The sequence below is a fragment of the Aegilops tauschii genome, chromosome 3 (genome assembly GCF_002575655.3).
Source record: "Aegilops tauschii subsp. strangulata cultivar AL8/78 chromosome 3, Aet v6.0, whole genome shotgun sequence".
Classification (NCBI taxonomy): Eukaryota; Viridiplantae; Streptophyta; class Magnoliopsida; order Poales; family Poaceae; genus Aegilops; species Aegilops tauschii.
In genome coordinates this window covers 1,483,372-1,505,295 of record NC_053037.3, presented here as the reverse complement: position 1 = coordinate 1,505,295, position 21,924 = coordinate 1,483,372, and the positions used below count along the sequence as shown (strand labels likewise).

At 41.9% G+C, this 21,924-nt stretch overlaps 1 pseudogene; it reads left to right on the top strand.

The window, feature by feature from the left end:
* LOC109757063 (uncharacterized) overlaps positions 1 to 15,597 on the top strand; it is a 37,599-nt pseudogene extending 22,002 nt beyond the window's left edge.
* Positions 15,598 to 21,924: the final 6,327 nt, after the last annotated feature.

Genomic DNA, 21,924 nt, shown 5'->3' with positions numbered 1-21,924 from the left:
TGCCTGGGACCTCCTAACTACTCCTGGTCGTCGTCAGCGGCCTGCACGTAGTAGTAGGCACCTCCAGTGTCGTAGGTGTCGTCGTCGACGGTGGCGTCTGGCTCCTGGACCCCAACATCTGATTGCGACAACCAGATAGAAAGGAAAAGGGGGAAAAGAGGGGGAGAAGCAACCGTGAGTACTCATCCAAAGTACTCGCAAGCAAGGAGCTACACTACATATGCATGGGTATATGTGTAAAGGGGCATATCAGTGGACTGAACTGTAGAATGCCAGAATAAAAAGGGGGATAGCTAGTCCTGTCGAAGACTACGCTTCTGGCCATCTCCATCTTGCAGCATATAGAAGAGAGTAGATTGAAGTCCTCCAAGTAGCATCGCATAGCATAATCCTACCCGGCGATCCCCTCCTCGTCGCCCTATTAGAGAGCGATCACCGGGTTGTATCTGGCACTTGGAAGGGTGTATTTTATTCAGAATCCAGTTCTAGTTGTCATAAGGTCAAGGTACAACTCCGGGTCGTCCTTTTACCGAGGGACACGGCTATTCGAATAGATAAACTTCCCTGCAGGGGTGCACCACATAACCCAACACGCTCGATCCCATTTGGCCGGACACACTTTTCTGGGTCATGCCCGGCCTCGTAAGATCAATACGTCGCAGCCCCACCTAGGCCCAACAGAGAGGTCAGCACGCCGGTCTAATCCTAAGCGCGCAGGGGTCTGGGCCCATCGCCCTATGCACACCTGCACGTTGCGTACGCGGCCGGAAGCAGACCTAGCCTAGTGGCGTTCCAGTCCAATCCGGCGCGCGCCACTCAGTCGCTGACGTCAAGAAGGCTTCGGCTGATACCACGACGCCGGGATACCCATAACTACTCCCGCGTAGATGGTTAGTGCGTATAGACCAAATGGCCAGACTCAGATCAAATACCAAGATCTCGTTAAGCGCGTTAAGTAACCGCGAACGCCGACCAGGGCCAGGCCCACCTCTCACCTGGGTGGTCTCAACCTGCCCTGTCGCTCCGCCACAAAGATCCACTTGCGGGTACTCCTACGAGCCGACCCGACTTTAGTCATCACATGTGTCATGTATGTAGTATATAAGTATATACCCGCCATCACCGCCCAGGTGATCACGGCCCGATAGTATAGCACAGCAGACGGACAAGAATGTAGGGCCACTGATGGAAATCTAGCATCCTATACTAAGCATGTAGGATTGCAGGTAAAGGTATCAACAGTAGTAGCAAGGATAGGCTATGCATCAGGATAGGATATCGAAAAGCAGTAACATGTTACACTACTCTAATGCAAGCAGTATAGAGAAGAATAGGCGATATCTGGTGATCAAGGGGGGGGGGGGGCTTGCCTGGTTGCTCTGGCAAGTAGGAGGGGTCGTCAACTCCGTAGTCGAACTGGGCAGCAGCAGTGTCGGTCTCGTAGTCTACCGGAGAGAAGAGGGGGAAGAAACAGTAAATACAATGCAAACATAAGCATGACGATGCGTGACATGACAATGAGCGGTGCTAGGTGTGACCTAACGCGACAGTAGGTGGTACCGGTGAAGGGGGGGAACATCTGGGAGGTATTCCCGATGTTTCGCGTTTTCGGACAGACGGACCGGAGGGGGAAAGTTGCTAGTTCGATAGGTTAGGGAGGTGTGGTGGACGAACGGACTGCGTATTCGGATTCGTCTCGTCGTTCTGAGCAACTTTCATATAGAAAACATTTTCATCCGAGTTACGGTTTAAAAGATATGAATTTTCAAAGTTTATTTGAATTTCTGGAATTATTTAAATTAAGCAAAAATGAATTATGACCTCAGCATGAGGCAATGCTGACGTCAGCAGGTCAACAGAGCGGCTGACCAGGTCAAACTGACCGGTGGGCCCCACCTGTCATAGGCAGTGGGCTAACAGAAGATTAAACTAATTAATTTTTAGTTAATTAACTACTGGGCCCACCTGTCAGTGAGTGATTAGATTAATTAATTAGTTTTAATTATAAAAATATTTTTCTTTTCTTTTTCTTTTTCTTTTTTTTTTTAATTTTTGCGGCGGGGCCCGCATGTCAGTGGCTGGGCCTGCCCAGTCAGCAGTTGACTGGGTCAACCCAGTCAACTGGGACCCACGGGGCCCACTGGCAGTGGCACTGGGCTGGCCCCAGGCCAGCCACGTCGGCGGCCGGCGCCGGAGCAACTCCGGCGACCAAAACAGCGGCGGTCCCTCGCCGGAGTTGGCCGGAATCGCGCTACGGGGCTCGGGGAGGAGCGGGGCTAGGCCCATTCGAAGGAGCTCGCAGCGCCGCATCCAGTGGTGGCCGGGGCTTCGTCGGACTTGGCCGGAATCGGCGCCGGCGAGCGGCGGAGGCGGCGGCGCGCACGGGTGCCCGACGGAAACGAGGCTACGGTGGGCTATCGAGCAAGCGGAGGGGCTGGGGGGCATCTACGCGAGGTGGGGAGTGCAACGGGCTTGAGCCCGTGACCAAATGGTCACCGGAGCCTTGCCGGCGGCGAGCTCCGCGGCGCGGCGTTCGGGCGTGCGTGGGGAAGCAGCTAGGGGGCGCGCGAGAGAGAAAGGACAGGGGAGGAGGGGGAGAGGCTCACGGCGAGGCTGTAGGGAGACGGCAGTGTGCTCGGGGAGGCTCGTCGGAGGCGAAACGGGGCGGCGATCGACGGCGGCCGTGCGGGGAAGAAGAGTTCGGGGAGGTCGTTGCAGGGGCTCCGGTCTCCAACGGGCTGCACCAGACGAAGCAGCGGGCGACGGCGGTCCTTGGAGACACCTTGGGGCAGCGAGGTGGGTACGGTGGCCGTGTGAACGACGATGAACGGCGGCGACCGCGTCGGGCGTGGGGAAGGGAGGAGCGGCGCGGATCTGGGGGAAAGAGAGAGGCGCAGAGGCCGAGAGGAGAGCGGGGGCGAGTGGGAGAGAGGCCCGAGGAGGCGGGGGGTGCTGGCGCCCTTATCCTCCCCGTCGCCGGCGAGGTGGTGCGGCGGGGACCGGCCCCTGTTCCGACCCCGGTCTGGGGAACAGGGAAGGGGGCGAGTGGGAGAGGTGGGCTGGGCCGGGGGTCGGCCTAGTTGGGCCAGGGGTCTAGTGGGGGGGGCCTTCTCCCTTTTCTTTTTCTTTTTTCTTTGTTCTGTGCTCTTTTGCATTTCTTTTTATTTGTTTATTTTCTTTTCTGTTTTATTTCATATAAAAGTATTTAGGTATCTTATAAAAATGTGTTTTCTCCACAATAATTATCAGTGCAATTTCTGGCATGGCCCGAACATTTTTGTTTAAATTTTTGAAAACTTTTATTTCCCACTTTAAATTTAATTGAAGTTTGAATTAGGAGTTTGAAAAGAAATGTGTTTCAAATGTGATCAAGCCCTGTTTAGCAACATGATTAGCTTAATCACAGAGAGTTACTGTAGCATGATTCTCGGGGTGTTACAAATAACTTTTGTGATAGCACAATATAATCATATTTACTCCATTTAAATGAGCAGGAAACATATATAATAGACATTTGGAAAGTACCCCATATAAAAAAGTATTAACTGTTAATTAAGGTTGCATCCAAAACATAATATTAAAAATGATTAACATGCAAGATATATTGCATACTTGGAATCTACATATTTTCTGTGGCATTTTCATATATAATAAATTATATTTGAAATTAGGGTTTAAAAGATATGAATGTTTCAAAAAGCATTTTGAATCTGCCTGAAAAATAAATAAATAAAACATTAAAACGGAGTAGCGCTGGGCCTAAAAAGGAAGCCCAGGGTCGGAGTTATATCCTACACCCATAAAAAATCGGAATTACGGTTTAAGAGATACAGATAATTTAGAAAATCATTTGTCTGACTTAATATCTTCCAAAATAATATTTAAAAATACTTAACAGGTAAAAAATAATCTCATATTCATATTCTACATATTTTTCTAATCAAATTTCATATATAACAAATAGAGGAACTTTTCTGAAAAATTCCATGACGGACGACCAGAAGCACTATTTGGTTTATTATTAGGGGAAGATATCTATGCAAACATGTCCGTGCGTTGCAACGGGAGAAAAAAAATCACCCCTCAAACACACTCGACGACATCTGACGGGAATCAACATCTCATATAGTGCCAATAATAACTTTTGTGATAGCACAATATAATCATATTTACTCCATTTAAATGAGCAGGAAACATATATAATAGACATTTGGAAAGTAGCCCATATAAAAAAGTATTAACTGTTAATTAAGGTTGCATCCAAAACATAATATTAAAAATGATTAACATGCAAGATATATTGCATACATGGAATCTACATATTTTCTGTGGCATTTTCATATATAATAAATTATATTTGAAATTAGGGTTTAAAAGATATGAATGTTTCAAAAAGCATTTTGAATCTGCCTGAAAAAACAAAAATAAAACATTAAAACGGAGTAGCGCTGGGCCTAAAAGGGAAGCCCAGGGGCGGAGTTATATCCTACACCCATAAAAAATCGGAATTACGGTTTAAAAGATACAGATAATTTAGAAAATCATTTGTCTGACTTAATATCTTCCAAAATAATATTTAAAAATACTTAACAGGTAAAAAATAATCTCATATTCATATTGTACATATTTTTCTAATTAAATTTCATATATAACAAATAGAGGAACTTTTCTGAAAAATGCCATGACGGACGACCAGAAGCACTATTTGGTTTATTATTAGGGGAAGATATCTATGCAAACATGTCCGTTCGTTGCAACGGGAGAAAAAAAAATCACCCCTCAAACACACTCGACGACATCTGACGGGAATCAACATCTCATATAGTGCCAATAATAACTTTTGTGATAGCACAATATAATCATATTTACTCCATTTAAATGAGCAGGAAACATATATAATAGACATTTGGAAAGTACCCCATATAAAAAAGTATTAACTGTTAATTAAGGTTGCATCCAAAACATAATATTAAAAATGATTAACATGCAAGATATATTGCATACATGGAATCTACATATTTTCTGTGGCATTTTCATATATAATAAATTATATTTGAAATTAGGGTTTAAAAGATATGAATGTTTCAAAAAGCATTTTGAATCTGCCTAAAAAACAAAAACAAAACATTAAAACGGAGTAGCGCTGGGCCTAAAAAGGAAGCCCAGGGTCGGAGTTATATCCTACACCCATAAAAAATCGGAATTACGGTTTAAAAGATACAGATAATTTAGAAAATCATTTGTCTGACTTAATATCTTCCAAAATAATATTTAAAAATACTTAACAGGTAAAAAATAATCTCATATTCATATTGTACATATTTTTCTAATTAAATTTCATATATAACAAATAGAGGAACTTTTCTGAAAAATGCCATGACGGACGACCAGAAGCACTATTTGGTTTATTATTAGGGGAAGATATCTATGCAAACATGTCCGTTCGTTGCAACGGGAGAAAAAAAAAATCACCCCTCAAACACACTCGACGACATCTGACGGGAATCAACATCTCATATAGTGCCAATAATAACTTTTGTGATAGCACAATATAATCATATTTACTCCATTTAAATGAGCAGGAAACATATATAATAGACATTTGGAAAGTACCCCATATAAAAAAGTATTAACTGTTAATTAAGGTTGCATCCAAAACATAATATTAAAAATGATTAACATGCAAGATATATTGCATACATGGAATCTACATATTTTCTGTGGCATTTTCATATATAATAAATTATATTTGAAATTAGGGTTTAAAAGATATGAATGTTTCAAAAAGCATTTTGAATCTGCCTAAAAAACAAAAACAAAACATTAAAACGGAGTAGCGCTGGGCCTAAAAAGGAAGCCCAGGGGCGGAGTTATATCCTACACCCATAAAAAATCGGAATTACGGTTTAAAAGATACAGATAATTTAGAAAATCATTTGTCTGACTTAATATCTTCCAAAATAATATTTAAAAATACTTAAAAGGTAAAAAATAATCTCATATTCATATTGTACATATTTTTCTAATTAAATTTCATATATAACAAATAGAGGAACTTTTCTGAAAAATGCCATGACGGACGACCAGAAGCACTATTTGGTTTATTATTAGGGGAAGATATCTATGCAAACATGTCCGTTCGTTGCAACGGGAGAAAAAAAAAATCACCCCTCAAACACACTCGACGACATCTGACGGGAATCAACATCTCATATAGTGCCAATAATAACTTTTGTGATAGCACAATATAATCATATTTACTCCATTTAAATGAGCAGGAAACATATATAATAGACATTTGGAAAGTACCCCATATAAAAAAGTATTAACTGTTAATTAAGGTTGCATCCAAAACATAATATTAAAAATGATTAACATGCAAGATATATTGCATACTTGGAATCTACATATTTTCTGTGGCATTTTCATATATAATAAATTATATTTGAAATTAGGGTTTAAAAGATATGAATGTTTCAAAAAGCATTTTGAATCTGCCTGAAAAAACAAAAATAAAACATTAAAACGGAGTAGCGCTGGGCCTAAAAAGGAAGCCCAGGGGCGGAGTTATATCCTACACCCAAAAAAAATCGGAATTACGGTTTAAAAGATACAGATAATTTAGAAAATCATTTGTCTGACTTAATATCTTCCAAAATAATATTTAAAAATACTTAACAGGTAAAAAATAATCTCATATTCATATTCTACATATTTTTCTAATTAAATTTCATATATAACAAATAGAGGAACTTTTCTGAAAAATGCCATGACGGACGACCAGAAGCACTATTTGGTTTATTATTAGGGGAAGATATCGATGCAAACATGTCCGTGCGTTGCAACGGGAGAAAAAAATCACCCCTCAAACACACTCGACGACATCTGACGGGAATCAACATCTCATATAGTGCCAATAATAACTTTTGTGATAGCACAATATAATCATATTTACTCCATTTAAATGAGCAGGAAACATATATAATAGACATTTGGAAAGTACCCCATATAAAAAAGTATTAACTGTTAATTAAGGTTGCATCCAAAACATAATATTAAAAATGATTAACATGCAAGATATATTGCATACTTGGAATCTACATATTTTCTGTGGCATTTTCATATATAATAAATTATATTTGAAATTAGGGTTTAAAAGATATGAATGTTTCAAAAAGCATTTTGAATCTGCCTGAAAAAACAAAAATAAAACATTAAAACGGAGTAGCGCTGGGCCTAAAAAGGAAGCCCAGGGGCGGAGTTATATCCTACACCCATAAAAATCGGAATTACGGTTTAAAAGATACAGATAATTTAGAAAATCATTTGTCTGACATAATATCTTCCAAAATAATATTTAAAAATACTTAACAGGTAAAAAATAATCTCATATTCATATTCTACATATTTTTCTAATTAAATTTCATATATAACAAATAGAGGAACTTTTCTGAAAAATGCCATGACGGACGACCAGAAGCACTATTTGGTTTATTATTAGGGGAAGATATCGATGCAAACATGTCCGTGCGTTGCAACGGGAGAAAAAAATCACCCCTCAAACACACTCGACGACATCTGACGGGAATCAACATCTCATATAGTGCCAATAATAACTTTTGTGATAGCACAATATAATCATATTTACTCCATTTAAATGAGCAGGAAACATATATAATAGACATTTGGAAAGTACCCCATATAAAAATGTATTAACTGTTAATTAAGGTTGCATCCAAAACATAATATTAAAAATGATTAACATGCAAGATATATTGCATACTTGGAATCTACATATTTTCTGTGGCATTTTCATATATAATAAATTATATTTGAAATTAGGGTTTAAAAGATATGAATGTTTCAAAAAGCATTTTGAATCTGCCTGAAAAAACAAAAATAAAACATTAAAACGGAGTAGCGCTGGGCCTAAAAAGGAAGCCTAGCGTCGGAGTTATATCCTACACCCATAAAAAATCGGAATTACGGTTTAAAGGATACAGATAATTTAGAAAATCATTTGTCTGACTTAATATCTTCCAAAATAATATTTAAAAATACTTAACAGGTAAAAAATAATCTCATATTCATATTCTACATATTTTTCTAATCAAATTTCATATATAACAAATAGAGGAACTTTTCTGAAAAATGACATGACGGACGACCAGAAGCACTATTTGGTTTATTATTAGGGGAAGATATCTATTCAAACATGTCCGTGAATTGCAACGGGAGAAAAAAAAATCACCCCTCAAACACACTCGACGACATCTGACGGGAATCAACATCTCATATAGTGCCAATAATAACTTTTGTGATAGCACAATATAATCATATTTACTCCATTTAAATGAGCAGGAAACATATATAATAAACATTTGGAAAGTACCCCATATAAAAAAGTATTAACTGTTAATTAAGGTTGCATCCAAAATATAATATTAAAAATGATTAACATGGAAGATATATTGCATACTTGGAATCTACATATTTTCTGTGGCATTTTCATATATAATAAATTATATTTGAAATTAGGGTTTAAAAGATATGAATGTTTCAAAAAGCATTTTGAATCTGCCTGAAAAACAAAAATAAAACATTAAAACGGAGTAGCGCTGGGCCTAAAAAGGAAGCCCAGGGGCGGAGTTATATCCTACACCCATAAAAATCGGAATTACGGTTTAAAAGATACAGATAATTTAGAAAATCATTTGTCTGACTTAATATCTTCCAAAATAATATTTAAAAATACTTAATAGGTAAAAAATAATCTCATATTCATATTCTACATATTTTTGTAATCAAATTTCATATATAACAAATAGAGGAACTTTTCTGAAAAATGCCATGACGGACGACCAGAAGCACTATTTGGTTTATTATTAGGGGAAGATATCTATGCAAACATGTCCGTGCGTTGCAACGGGAGAAAAAAAATCACCCCTCAAACACACTCGACGACATCTGACGGGAATCAACATCTCATATAGTGCCAATAATAACTTTGGTGATAGCACAATATAATCATATTATTCCATTTAAATGAGCAGGAAACATATATAATAGACATTTGGAAAGTACCCCATATAAAAAAGTATTAACTGTTAATTAAGGTTGCATCCAAAACATAATATTAAAAATGATTAACATGCAAGATATATTGCATACTTGGAATCTACATATTTTCTGTGGCATTTTCATATATAATAAATTATATTTGAAATTAGGGTTTAAAAGATATGAATGTTTCAAAAAGCATTTTGAATCTGCCTGAAAAAACAAAAATAAAACATTAAAACGGAGTAGCGCTGGGCCTAAAAAGGAAGCCCAGGGGCGGAGTTATATCCTACACCCATAAAAAATCCGATAGAAAAAGGGTGGCAGTGGGGAATCGAACTCAGGTCACTTGGCTACAACCAGTGGGACGACCATGTAGCTGTGAATTATTCATGGATCGCTTTCTTTTAAACAAGGCGAACTGCCGACGTGAAAAACTGAAACGTTTTCTTCACTTACGGGTGGCATGGTGGGTAATTTATAGCAACTTTCGGGGTATTTTTTTTGACGGACGACCAGAAACCCAATTTGCTTTATTATTAGATAGAGATATATAATGTTATTAAAACAGTAAATTAATTTGACCATTAATTTGGAACAAGAAAGATGTGATATCATGAAATGTTTAGGGTGCGAAACATCATCTGTTTCGGAGTCAACGAAATAGATTTTTCTTCTAATAACAGCGAGGTTCGAGTATTTATTTTTTATTTTCGAAGACTAGGTTGCTACGTGCACTAACCCACTGGCATATCATCAACCATAGACTCATACTGCTTTGCCTGTAAGGAAAGTGAGGTTTCATTATGCCCTCTTTTGAACCTTTGGACCAAAGCTAAATTCAGCCAATAGCTTCCAAAGGTGACTGGGTGGCAAAACAGTATTTATAAGCACTATGTAAAACTATAGTTTTTTTTTGCGGGGCTACCACAGCCTAAGTTAGTATAGTATTTTTTTTGCGAAGGAAGTTAGTATAATTAACCACAATGGACACTAGTTGTTTGTGGTCCAAGTGGCAAGGCTCGTTTTCAACCAGGTAGGTCCCATGTCACTACGCAGAAAGTATAAAAGAAATCTCCTAACCTTGCGAAATTATTACTCCAAGCTTTTTATGAGAGTATGTACATACACCGTCTCTCTGCTGGACACTGAGCATCATTATCGCAACATGCATACACAGGAATCAGGGGGCGTGAGATGAGCCTAATCTCATTCTCCTGCAAAATGCTCTCTAAAAAGGAAGAAGCGATCCTGTGGAAGAAGAATTTTAAGCTTGTTGGACGCAGATCACAAACATATAAACTTTTCAAATATCTGAGTGATGCCAACTTGCACCAGGTTATATCTGTCTGGGGGATGGCTGGTGTTGGGAAATCAGCCTTTGTCAGAGACTTGTACTATGACAAGATGCTTTCTAGCAGCCAGGAATTTGACGAGTATAGTGGATGTGTCCCATCCATTCAGTTTAAGGGGTTTCTTTCGGAGCTTACTTTCGGATTTTGTTTCTGAAAAAGACCCCATTCAAGAATGTCATAAGCTTGTGGAAGAACGTCGCTGCCTCGTTGTAATCAATGATCTCCAGTCTGTGGAAGAGTGGGACTTGATACAAGCAGCCTTGGTATCTGGAGATTCTAAAAGCATTATCATTGTGATTACAATTGAAGCAAGCATCGCTGCGCACTGCACAGAAAAAAGAGAGCACATTTTTAATATCAAAGGTCTAGAAGCCTGGGTAGCCTATGATCTCTCCAATGGGAGGTATGTTTACAAGTATCCGGTTTTGATAGTTGGGAGACTAGGTTATATTGGTTTTATAGTAGAAGGGCCGTTTCTAAACTATTGGTAGAATGGGACGAGAAATATACTTTTCTCTTTCTTAAGGGACAGAGTTTTCTGGCTAGTGCGTAAATGCCATGCATGTTTGTTTTCATAAACTTAACACCTCTTGCAGTAGTCAATGTATACTTTGTTTCTAGACTGCTCACTTTATATTCTGCAACTGCAACAACAAAATGCATTGTATGTACTTAGTGTTTGCATACCGACTAACGTTGACCTTTTCATTGTTTGATCAATAGGTATCCCATAAAAATCCATTATCCCCTTTGAACGATTACAGAAATATACATGACCAACGCAAACTTATTATGAAGTGTGGAGTAATAGCTGCGACAGCTAGGTTACTGGCCATAAAGGCGGACGAATGGAAGGATACAGCAGACTCTTTGAATCACAGATTTATGCATCATCTAGAGACCGACCCAGAGTTTAATAATTTAAGGGGTCTATTTCATCAGATGCATTCCATCATACTTAATCCTCCAGATTTTCTCAAGCCATGTATCTTCTACCTGTTAATTTTTCCTCGAGACACTTACATTCAGCAGAGGAGACTAGTAAGGCGGTGGATCGCGGAGGGCTACTCCAAGCAAAGTGTGGAAATTCTCGTGGAGGAGAATGCAAAGAATTTATTCTCAGAGCTCGTTCAACTGAACATATTCCAGAAGATACAACATTTTCCAAGGACCAATACAACGAAGGTTTTTTACGGGGTGAATGGTTTCATTCGGGAGTACATCACCTCAAGGCAGGTGGAAGAGAAGCTTGTGTATGAACTCAGTGGAGATTGTGCTATAACCACCCAAACCAAAGGGCGTCACCTTATCATATTGCCAAGTTGGAAGAGAGACAGAATTGTGCTTGAAAGTTCAGACTTCTCACGGCTATGCTCACTCACAGTGTTTGGGAAGTGGGAGTCTTTCTTCATCTCCAAGAGTATGAAGCTTCTCCGGGTGCTTGATCTTGAGGATGCGTTAGGTGTAAATGATGCCGACCTCGACAATATGCTGAAACTGCTGCATTGCCTCATGCTCCTCTCTCTACGAGGATGTCGTGAGATCTATCATCTGCCAAAGTCATTAGGAAATTTGAGCCAGCTCCAAACTCTGGATGTCAAAAACACGTCCATAGTCACCCTGCCAGCGAGTATCACTCAGCTACACAAGCTGCAGTATGTCCGTGCAGGCACCACTAATGAACCACTGGATCAAGGCCACGATGCACAACCAGCAGCAGCACACCATGATATCACGAGCACAAGCCAAAGATCAGAAACGCCATCGGAGGATGTTGACAATGAGGACAGGGCATCAACTGCAGTAGCTGCGCCATGGAGGAGAAACACAAGCCACTCGTTGTCCAACACTAGTAGAAAAAGGGCCTTTAGTCCCGGTTCATAAGGGCCTTTAGTCCCGGTTCTGGAACTGGGAGTAAAGGGTCGTTACTAAAGCCTCCCCTTTAGTCCCGGTTCTTACACGAACCGGGACTAAAGGCCCTCCACGTGGCCGCTGCCTGGAGGTCCACCTTTAGTCCGGTACTAAAGGAAATTTTATGATTTTTTTTGAATTTTTTTTGATTTTCAAATTTCTGAATTATTTTAACCTCTAATCTCTAATCACCCCTCATCACTGCTCAATTTAACCTCTAATCTCTAATCACCCCTCATCATTTCAAATCATCTAACTTCCGGACGGTCACCCATCCTCTCACTACTCCAGCCTGAGCACGCTTAACTTTCGGGTTCTATTCTCCCTCGTTTCCAAGTCTGCACTTGTTGTTTTCCTGACAATAGTAAGATGTCAATCCTATTAACCCTCAGGAATTTAGCTTGAGCATGAAGTCACACATTTCACTGTTTGAGTTTGAAACTATGGTTCTAAAAAACAATAATTATTTAGGAACACTAATATTTCTTGAATAAGTAGTTTGACCATAGTTTGACCACAGTTTGACCAGATTTGACCAAAATTCAAAAAAACTGAAATAATTATTTAGTAACACTAATATTTCTTGAATAATTAGTTTGACCACAGTTTGACTAGGTTTGACCAAAATTCAAAAAAAACTAAAATAATTATTTAGTAACACTAATATTCTTGAATAATTATTTAGTAACACTAATACTTCTTGAATAAGTAGTTTGACCAGATTTAAAAAAATTCAAAAAAAAAAGAAATTTGAGCATAACTTTTTTTTCTTTTAGAATTTGAGGATTCTAAAAATTTGCAAACAGGCCGTAGTATTATTCGTGCTGAACATTTTGATATATTATACGTTTTTTCTGACATCGTATGCAAAAGTTATAGCCGTTTTACATTTTCCCTACACTTTTTGCAAAACATGTCCAAATTTAAGTTTTTAAATTTTCCTAACTAGTACATGTAGTAACATAACTACATCTGGAAGGATTTTAATTTTTGAAGTTTTTATCATTTTCTTTTGCTTTTTACAAAACTGAAAAGGCGATCCACCGGGGGGGGGGGGGGGTAGAGTTTGAAAATGGGACCTTTAGTACCGGTTCGTGCCATGAACCGGTACTAATGCCTCAAATCCCATTAGTACCGGTTGGTGGCTCGAACCGGGACTAATGGGCATCGCACCCTTTAGTCCCGGTTCGTGGCACCAACCGGGACTAAATGTCCCATTTGAATCGGGACTAATGCTTGTACGGTGCCCTAGCCGCTCGAACCGGGACTAATGCTCACATTAGTCCCGGTTCGTAATGCAACCGGGATTAATGCTCTTTTCTGTCCAAACCAAAGCCCTGTTTTCTACTAGTGCAAGAATAAGAAGCAGCGGCCACCCCAAGTACTTGACAATGTTAATGGCAGCGGTGTTGAGGTTGTTCGAGCTGCTGCACGGAGGATTGGTAACCTGGCTGCCTTACAAACTCTCGGTGTTGTGAGTGTGAGTAGTGCAAGTGGTAAGGCCATCCTCAAGGAGCTTAAGAAGCTTATCCAATTGCGCAAGCTCAGGGTGTCCGGCATCAACCAGAAGAACTGGAAAAGCTTGAATTCAGTCATCTCCTGTCTTGTCCATCTCGAGTCCTTGTCAGTGTATCTTGACAAGGAGGAACCAGCTGCAAAAAATTTCGTGGGTGACATGTTCTCCAAACTACCCAACACCTTGAAGAGCCTTAGGTTGTATGCATCAGATGGGAAAGGACAAGTATCGCCAGCCTGCATCAAGCATCTTGACAATCTAAGGAAGGTTCATTTTGAGTTGACTGCATCAACGCAAGAGGACATAGACAACCTTGTGGGTTTGCCATGCCAAGATACAATACATTGTCTTTGTGTCAAGCCGATTCAGGAGAGACATGTCATAAAGGATAGTCAAGCCTGCAGCTCTAGTAGTGCACATGTACATTAAGTGAACAAGTGACTTGCAGTTTTAATCCTGTGTAGTGGCTTGATATTTTGATCAAGAAAGAAAGATGTTTGGTGCTGACCTTGTTATTCCTACAGCGGAGTACATTTCTTACAAATTGATTATTACAAGGTCAGTTCAATGTACGCTGGTTAGATGTTTACGAGGTGTGTGGGCCATACTCGGCCCGTTGACCTCATCGCACCTGTTCTTGTGCGTGCGTTGGTGTAGGTGGGCTCCGTTCTTTTTTCGGCCTGGTTGTTCGGTTGCGTGTTTGGTTCGCCGGGCCGCACTTGTAGATGCGTCTGCTTTCCCCGTGGTTTGTCGACCGTTTCCTTCCTTGGCTCTGTTTCTTTGTTTTCATCTACGTTAGCTCCATGGTCGGTTCTTCGTCTAGCCGTAATGGCCCGCGGCGTCCGGGTTGACCTTCTCGGCTACGTGGGGTTTGGTTGGTCGGCGTGGTGTTCGGGGTCGTTCCGCTGCTTTGCTCAGTGTATCGGGTCGGCCTCGCTTCTATCGTTCAATCTAGAGACGTGGCAGCAGCATGATCCAGGTCGGATCCTTGGTGTTCAACGTCGGGGACGCGGGTGAGGAAGACGTCGGTGCCGTGGATGGTAGCGGTGTGGTCTGGATTGGACGGCGTTTAGGCACGGAGGCAGGCATGTCAGAGTCGTACATGTGGACGAAGACGCCCGATGCCGCCGCTGCTCTGCAGAGCGGATGTGTCCGTGACCGCCGGTGCGGCCTCCAGGTAGGTAGTGTGTCCCTGACGGCCGCTGCGGCCTCCAGGTAGGTAGTGTCCGTGACCGCCGGCGCCGGCGGTCATGCCGATCATTTGCCTCGGCGGGCCAGCAGAGTCTTTTGTTGCGCGCAAACTCTACATTATTACAGTGCGTAAATGAATGAATGATATATACAGTATAATCCATGGGTGCCATCGATGTGCAGGGGAAAAAAGTGGATTCAGTTGTGGGGACGAACACATGACTTACATTCAGGCCGCGGCCACTGGAACATACCATAGATATGGCCTGAGAGCACACGCAATGATCCATCCAGGATTCAGCACACGGCTGCGCACCATGAACCTTTGCCTGACCTGCCGCACATCTTGTCCAAAACAGGGGAGGGGAGGGAGAGGAAGCACCGAAGCAGAGCAGCTCTCCCATCTTCTTCTTCGTCGTCGTCTTCGTCCTTTGTTTTAACATCCGCTCCCTCATCTTCCTTGCAGGACTCGGTCTTTCATCTGTCCCGGTGCCACGCGGCGGCCGCATGCTGCCCAAGTACTGTATGTACACAGGAAAAATTCATACTGTATTACAACCTTGAACTACGATCGAAGTGTAATATACACCCCTGGACCGGTTTGAGACTGATTTTGACTGGTCAGCAGCCCAGTCATTGTTCGTCCGTCAGTCACCACGTATAGAGTATCTGCTACCAACAAATAGAAGTGCCCAGATTTTTTTTTTCAAAAATGGGCAAAAACTAGAAGGAAAATTCAATCTGGGCAAGTTTTAACATGTTTTGTCGAGCAGGAAAAATCAAATTCAAAGCGATTTTGAGTCAAAATTTGGCCAAAAATTCAGTGTGCCCGGAATTTTTTGAAAAGGTTCTAAAAAATCCACACTACACATACATTCAATCCGGGAAAGTTTCAGCATGTTTTGACGAGCAGAAAGAAAGCTAGTAGGAAATTCAAATTAAGAGCCATTCCGAGCCAAAATCCGACCAAAACTTGACTGTGCCTAGAACTTTTTGAAGAACTTCTAAAAAAATCCACACGACCCTTACATTAATCTAGGAAAGTTTCAACAAGTTTTGACGTATAGTAAAAACTAGAAGGAAAATTCAATATGGGTGACGTGGCCGCTTACTGGGATGTTGACCCGTCAAAACCAGTCTCAAACATAGGGTTGTTTCTTGTCCGGTTTTTGAAGTGCGAGGTTGTAAAATAGAAGGTTTCGTAGTTTAGGGTTGTACATTAGATTTTGGTGGTAGTTCGAGATTGTAAGATAGACTTCTCTCTTCTAAACATAGGCATGTTCCGGGCCTTCGCACGAAAAAAAAAATTATATTTCTATTTTGAATGAAAATGAGATTTGTTTTCAGGAAATGTTTCCTGTCAACTTGCGGATCTTTCGTGCGCGTCGACCGTGTCTGCAACCGTCCGATTAACACTTGATCGTGCAGCGCGGCACAAAACACCCTCGTGTTTTGCAATTTTGCATGTGTTGCAAAACGGCCGAGCATTACACAGTTCATGTTACAGACATACCATCTGCATGCCACGTGTCCCATGGACAACCGCATGACCCGTGTTGCAAAAAAAGAAACTATAACAAGATCTTTGTTGCAAAAAAAAACTACAACATGACCTGTGTTACAGAAATTTCCTGCAATACAACCTGTGTTGCAATGATAAAATATGACATTGGGTCGTTCATTCATCAAATCCAACAACTTGCGAGGTGATAGATCTTTTAAAAAGATCCGTCAGCCGACGCGTAACAGCGCCCTTTGTTTCGAACAAAAACAAAGACTTCTATTTTGAATAAAAATGAGATTATTTTTGAACGAGAACAAAGGTCAAAGCCTATTGTACAGTAAACCTGGGAGGAGAGTAAAATAAACATATTTTGTTTGAACTGGTGGCCTTTGTTGTTATACTTTCCCAAACATGTTTGCTATTAGATAAGGCAGGGTGTGGTAGTTTCCTTTTAACATTTTTTTATCATGCGTGTAAGGAACTGTTAGTATTTTATTTATTTTTATAACTTGGATGAGAAGAAGTGGATATGGCTGCTGTAAGTTTGGTTTCAATTTCAATGAAAAATGTAGCCGGGGCTGAGCTCCTGTTCCTATTGATCGAAGTTACAAAAATTTCTCATTAGGGAAAAAATGGGCAGAAACAGATGCACACTTGTTTACAGATTGTATTCTAAACAGCCGCCACGTCCATCTCCACGTTGCAAGGAGAGGGAACAAGGTCGATCCGATGCACGCCGGGCGGAGAGAGAGAGAGAGAGAGAGAGAGAGAGAGAGAGAGAGAGACGTATGGGGGTGTACTCTGATAGGGGTGTGTGGCAGCGGCTGTGCTTGGGAGGGGAGGAGGCAGTGCCCAGCCGCCCAGGACGGAGTGGGGAGGAGGTGAGGCAGGGTGGATCGGTGCTACTGTGTACGTCCTGATGTTTACGGAAGGGACGATTGCGCGTGAAAGAAAAAAAAAACTTGAATCGGCGGTGGTCGAAGGCGAGCGAACCGAGGGTGACGAAGGGAAGGGCGGAAGACAGGAAACGGAATTCTTTTAGGTAGTGGAAGATAACTTGGATGAGACCAAGTGGATATGACTGCTGTAAGTTTGGTTTCAATCTTCTATATCTAAATAGTTAGCCCCCACTAACATATTTCTTTCAACATGCAAGCATGCCACCTCATCAGTCAACATGTATGAAAAATGCCCACCACAACATGCAAGTATTCATAATAAAAACTCACCTCAACATGCATGCATGGAAAATCCCATTATATTATGCTATTTACATTTAATTTTTATATTCATTCAAAACCTATTATTTCAAATATTCATGTTTCATATAACCAAAGCCTCACTGAAATATTGCAAAACATTTCCGCAACAACGTGCGGACATCAGCTAGTTTTAATAAAAAATGGAGCTGGGGGCTGAGCTCCTGTTCCTATTGATCGAAGTTACAAAAATTTCTCGTTAGAAACAGTTGCGCACTTGTTTAAGACACAAAACGCCAGGAATTAAACAAAGGAAATTAAGACACAAATCGCCAGGAATTCCCGTTGTACTCATTGCATGAACATGCATGTCACCCTATACTACCGGAACCGACGTCTTAATAAGTGTAATACGTCAGGCACACGCTAAAGCCTGAGCCCTATACCCAGGGACAAGGAAAACACCGGTATATAATTATACAACACTCGGTTTAGCCAATCATTTACCGAGTATCGGCCCAACCATACTCGATAAAGAACCTGACACCCGGTAAACAACTCATCTCGCGTCTCCATTCTCACTGCGGGTGACCGTGGGGTGACGGCACCCATCTTTACCAAGTGTTTCATGTTAGACAATAGATAAAATATGTTTAGTATTGTTCATACTTGTTGAGTGTTGCTTCTAGGCACTCGGTGAATAATTTTTATTTTGTTGTGGATATGAGATCTAAATTTTGATTATAAAGGTTATATGAATTTTAGTTGAATTAGAAGTCTTCTTTTAGTTAAAATATTTATCCCAACACTTTTTCCCCTCCCATTATCTCACACATTTTTTCCCGCCCTTTTCTCGGGCCACCTCATTTTTATAAAACGCTCTCGCCTATTTGTTAAGTTGCCTAGGCGTTTTAGCTGGTTAGCTTATTGTAGACATACTACGACTTAACCAGATTAGACTAGTAGAAACAAGCCACCGCCTCCTACTCATCCAAAAAAATAGCTAGGGTTCCTGCCTCTCACCGGCTCCGCCGCAGGTCCGCCTCGTCTCCGGTGGCCTTAGGGCCATGGGGGCACGGTGAATCTCGGCAAGGGCCGGCGGGAGGGCTCCGATTTTTGTCGTTCCTTTTCGTTTTGTTAGGGTTTGTGTCCTGCTCAGGAAGACGAGACGGCGGCGGCTCTCTGAAGATGGAATAAAGGTCTCCCTGCCTAGCCCCCGTTCCGGCGGTGCGTCTAGCATCGTTGGTGGGCGTGTGGAGTTGTGTCTCCGGCGGATCTATCTTTGATGGATTTGCTCGGATCTCATCGTTGTTCATCTACGTTCGTGTGTCTTTGGGTTGGATCCTTCCGATCTACGTTATTCTTCATTAGCAGCGGTTGCTGTTCTGGTGTGCTGGTCCTATAGGGCCTTAGCACGACGACTTCCCGACTGTCTACTACAACAAGTTGCGCCTGACTCCGGAGATGGAGGGGCGATGACGGCAGCACGCCTTCGGCTCGCTTCAGTCCTTGTAGTCGTCGCTAGGTGGTCTATGAATCTGGATGGATTGAAGATGAATGGATTGAAAGTTTTCTCGTAAAGAAAAAAGCTTATTGTAGACATGTCTATTGATCCTCGGTTTCATGGTTTTGGCATGATGACGTTTCATCTCATTTTGAAAAGCGACATTAAATAAAATGAAGAAAAAAAAAGACATGTTACATGCATACATATTAAAGCCAACGTCATTACTGGACGATGGACAGATCATGCATCAGTGGCGGAGCTTGAGCCGAATATATGGGTGGCATGGGCTGGAGGGGGGCAAACATAACTATTTTAGCTGGCTTTTAGTGGAAAATATGCCTAATACATTGGAGTATATACAAGTTTTTCTTTTGAGACGGGGCCGGGGCCATGGATCAGGTTGGCCCCCATGAAGAAGCTCCGCAACTGCATGCATGTCCGGAAAGAACAGAAATGGACGACTTGATAACAAAAGAACAAATAAACTAGCAATACCAAGAAAAGAGGGAGAACACGTTTGAGAAAAAAAAATGTATCGACATGTTAAAAACTCTAGAATTTGCAAACAGTGAATGGTTCCAGTAGCTGATGCATGTGTTGGGTGGAAGGAAAGCCATGCTGCCGATGCCACACCGTCTTAACTTAATACTAACACTTTGTGTGTCCTCGGTGATGTGAGTAGTCCAGGTGCATAGCATGTTGGTTGACCTTGTGCATTCCCAGTGTTTTTGCAAACCTATTAAATTGCTGAAGTGAGGATGGCGCGATATCATCTTTGAGAACCTATCAATTTGCGGGCAGGTCCTGTCATATGCAAATGAAGGGGAAATCACTCAGTTTATGTGGGTGCACTTTAAATACAAAATGCAGATGTTTCAGATTTATTTATTTTGTGTCCTGTTTTTTGAATTTACTGTTCATGAGGGTGTCCCAACACTTGGGAGTAGGAAAAACCACTCTCTGAACGGATTGCGTGACCTAGGTTGGGTCTCTTTGGTGTCGGTCTTTACTCATTTTGAAATGGAAGAAGACCTGGCAGGCATGCACACACATAGTCAATCAGCCCAGGTAGGTAGTGTCTATGACCATCGGTGAGGGCCTCTAGGTAGCCAGTGTTCGTGACCGCCAGTGCCGCTGCGCTTGAGGGTCATGTCATGTCGATCATTACCCTCATCGGGGGTAGAGTCTTCTCGGGGGCTCATGACCGCAGGTTGATCCCGCCTTGCACGCTCGTCCACTCTACCTTACAAGGATATATAATCAGTGTCATCGATGTGTAGAGGGAAAAAGTGCATTCAGTTGTGAAGACGAACATACTATTTTTATTCAGGTTGCGACCACTGGAACATACTGTCACGGCCTATTTGATGACAGACGAGAGGAAGATGGGCAAATTAAAGGGGAGAGCTGAGCGACAAGCGAGGTGTTGAGAAATTGCACATGGGCTTCAAGTGAGGCAGGCCGGCCCATGCAAGACGTCACTGACAACAGGGGAGGCCTGACTCATGAAGGAAACACTAAATATTCGTTGTGACGGTGATGCGAGGCAGTCCGTAACCGAGGAGCAAATAACCAAAGGGCACCTCTTGGAGTCCTTCCAGCGCCGTCGTGTCATGTGGCGCGTGCTGGGTGACCGTTGGAAAGGTTTTCCTTCAATTTTAATTTAATTTTTTCTAAGGTTTTTTGGCTTTCTGTTTTCTTTGGTCTCCGGTTTTTATGTTTTCACGTGAAACATAGTTGTGCTTCTCGGTTTGCAACTGTGCTTCCATAAAAAATAAAGCAACAGATGTGCTTGTGTGCTCGTTCAGAAAAGTGAAGTACAAATGTGGTTCCGCGTGAAGCACACACCCCGTGAAAAGCACAAGTTAGCCTTGAAAGCATGGGTTACTACAGTTTAACAGCAATAAGTTACTATTAGTTGGACACACATATTTGTCCAAGAAAGAAGTTTGTTGAAAGCTATGAACGTGGGATCGAGTTTTGATACTCCTAATTTGGAGGCAATTGTTCAAGAGATAAGACGTCTAAAAAGCAATTTACGAAAAAAGCAGTACACGTACAACATGTCCCGTAGGAGCACGGTCGATGAACATACACCTGAGCGAGAAAAAAAGGGTCCATACCTGGGCCTGAAGTGAAGCGTGTGTTGGTATGCCCGGACAGCAGGGTTCTGATTTGGATTAGAACGAAGTTGACGATGAGACTGATCGACCTGCGGCCTTGTCACGTCCATGTTAAGAAACATGCATGGCTGATGGCTGCATGCTCTCAGTCTTTCTGAAACCCGCGCCGAAGGATTTCGAATTCATTAAGAAAGATGAGAGTTGTCCAGTTAATTAACGGGAAACCGGGTTAAAATCGTTATAACACGCCCACAAAAACAAGGCACTCGGGACGACCTGACAACCCATGCAAGAACGCACACACGCTGCAGAGGAGAAAAGCGTCTTCGAGGTTGCAAACCGGTGTCATCGTCATCACAACTATGCGAGGGCGACTCCGAGTCCACCATCGACGTAGCCCGCCCCGCAAACAAACGTCGAGGCCTGCGCCAGCTGATGCCAAACAGTCAACCGCACAGGCTAGCGAGTAGGCAGCTACGATTTTGTCGATGAGCATTGCAGGATAAAGGCGTTGGGTCAGCGCCCTAACCGACCACCGACTTTGTATCATAGTGACCG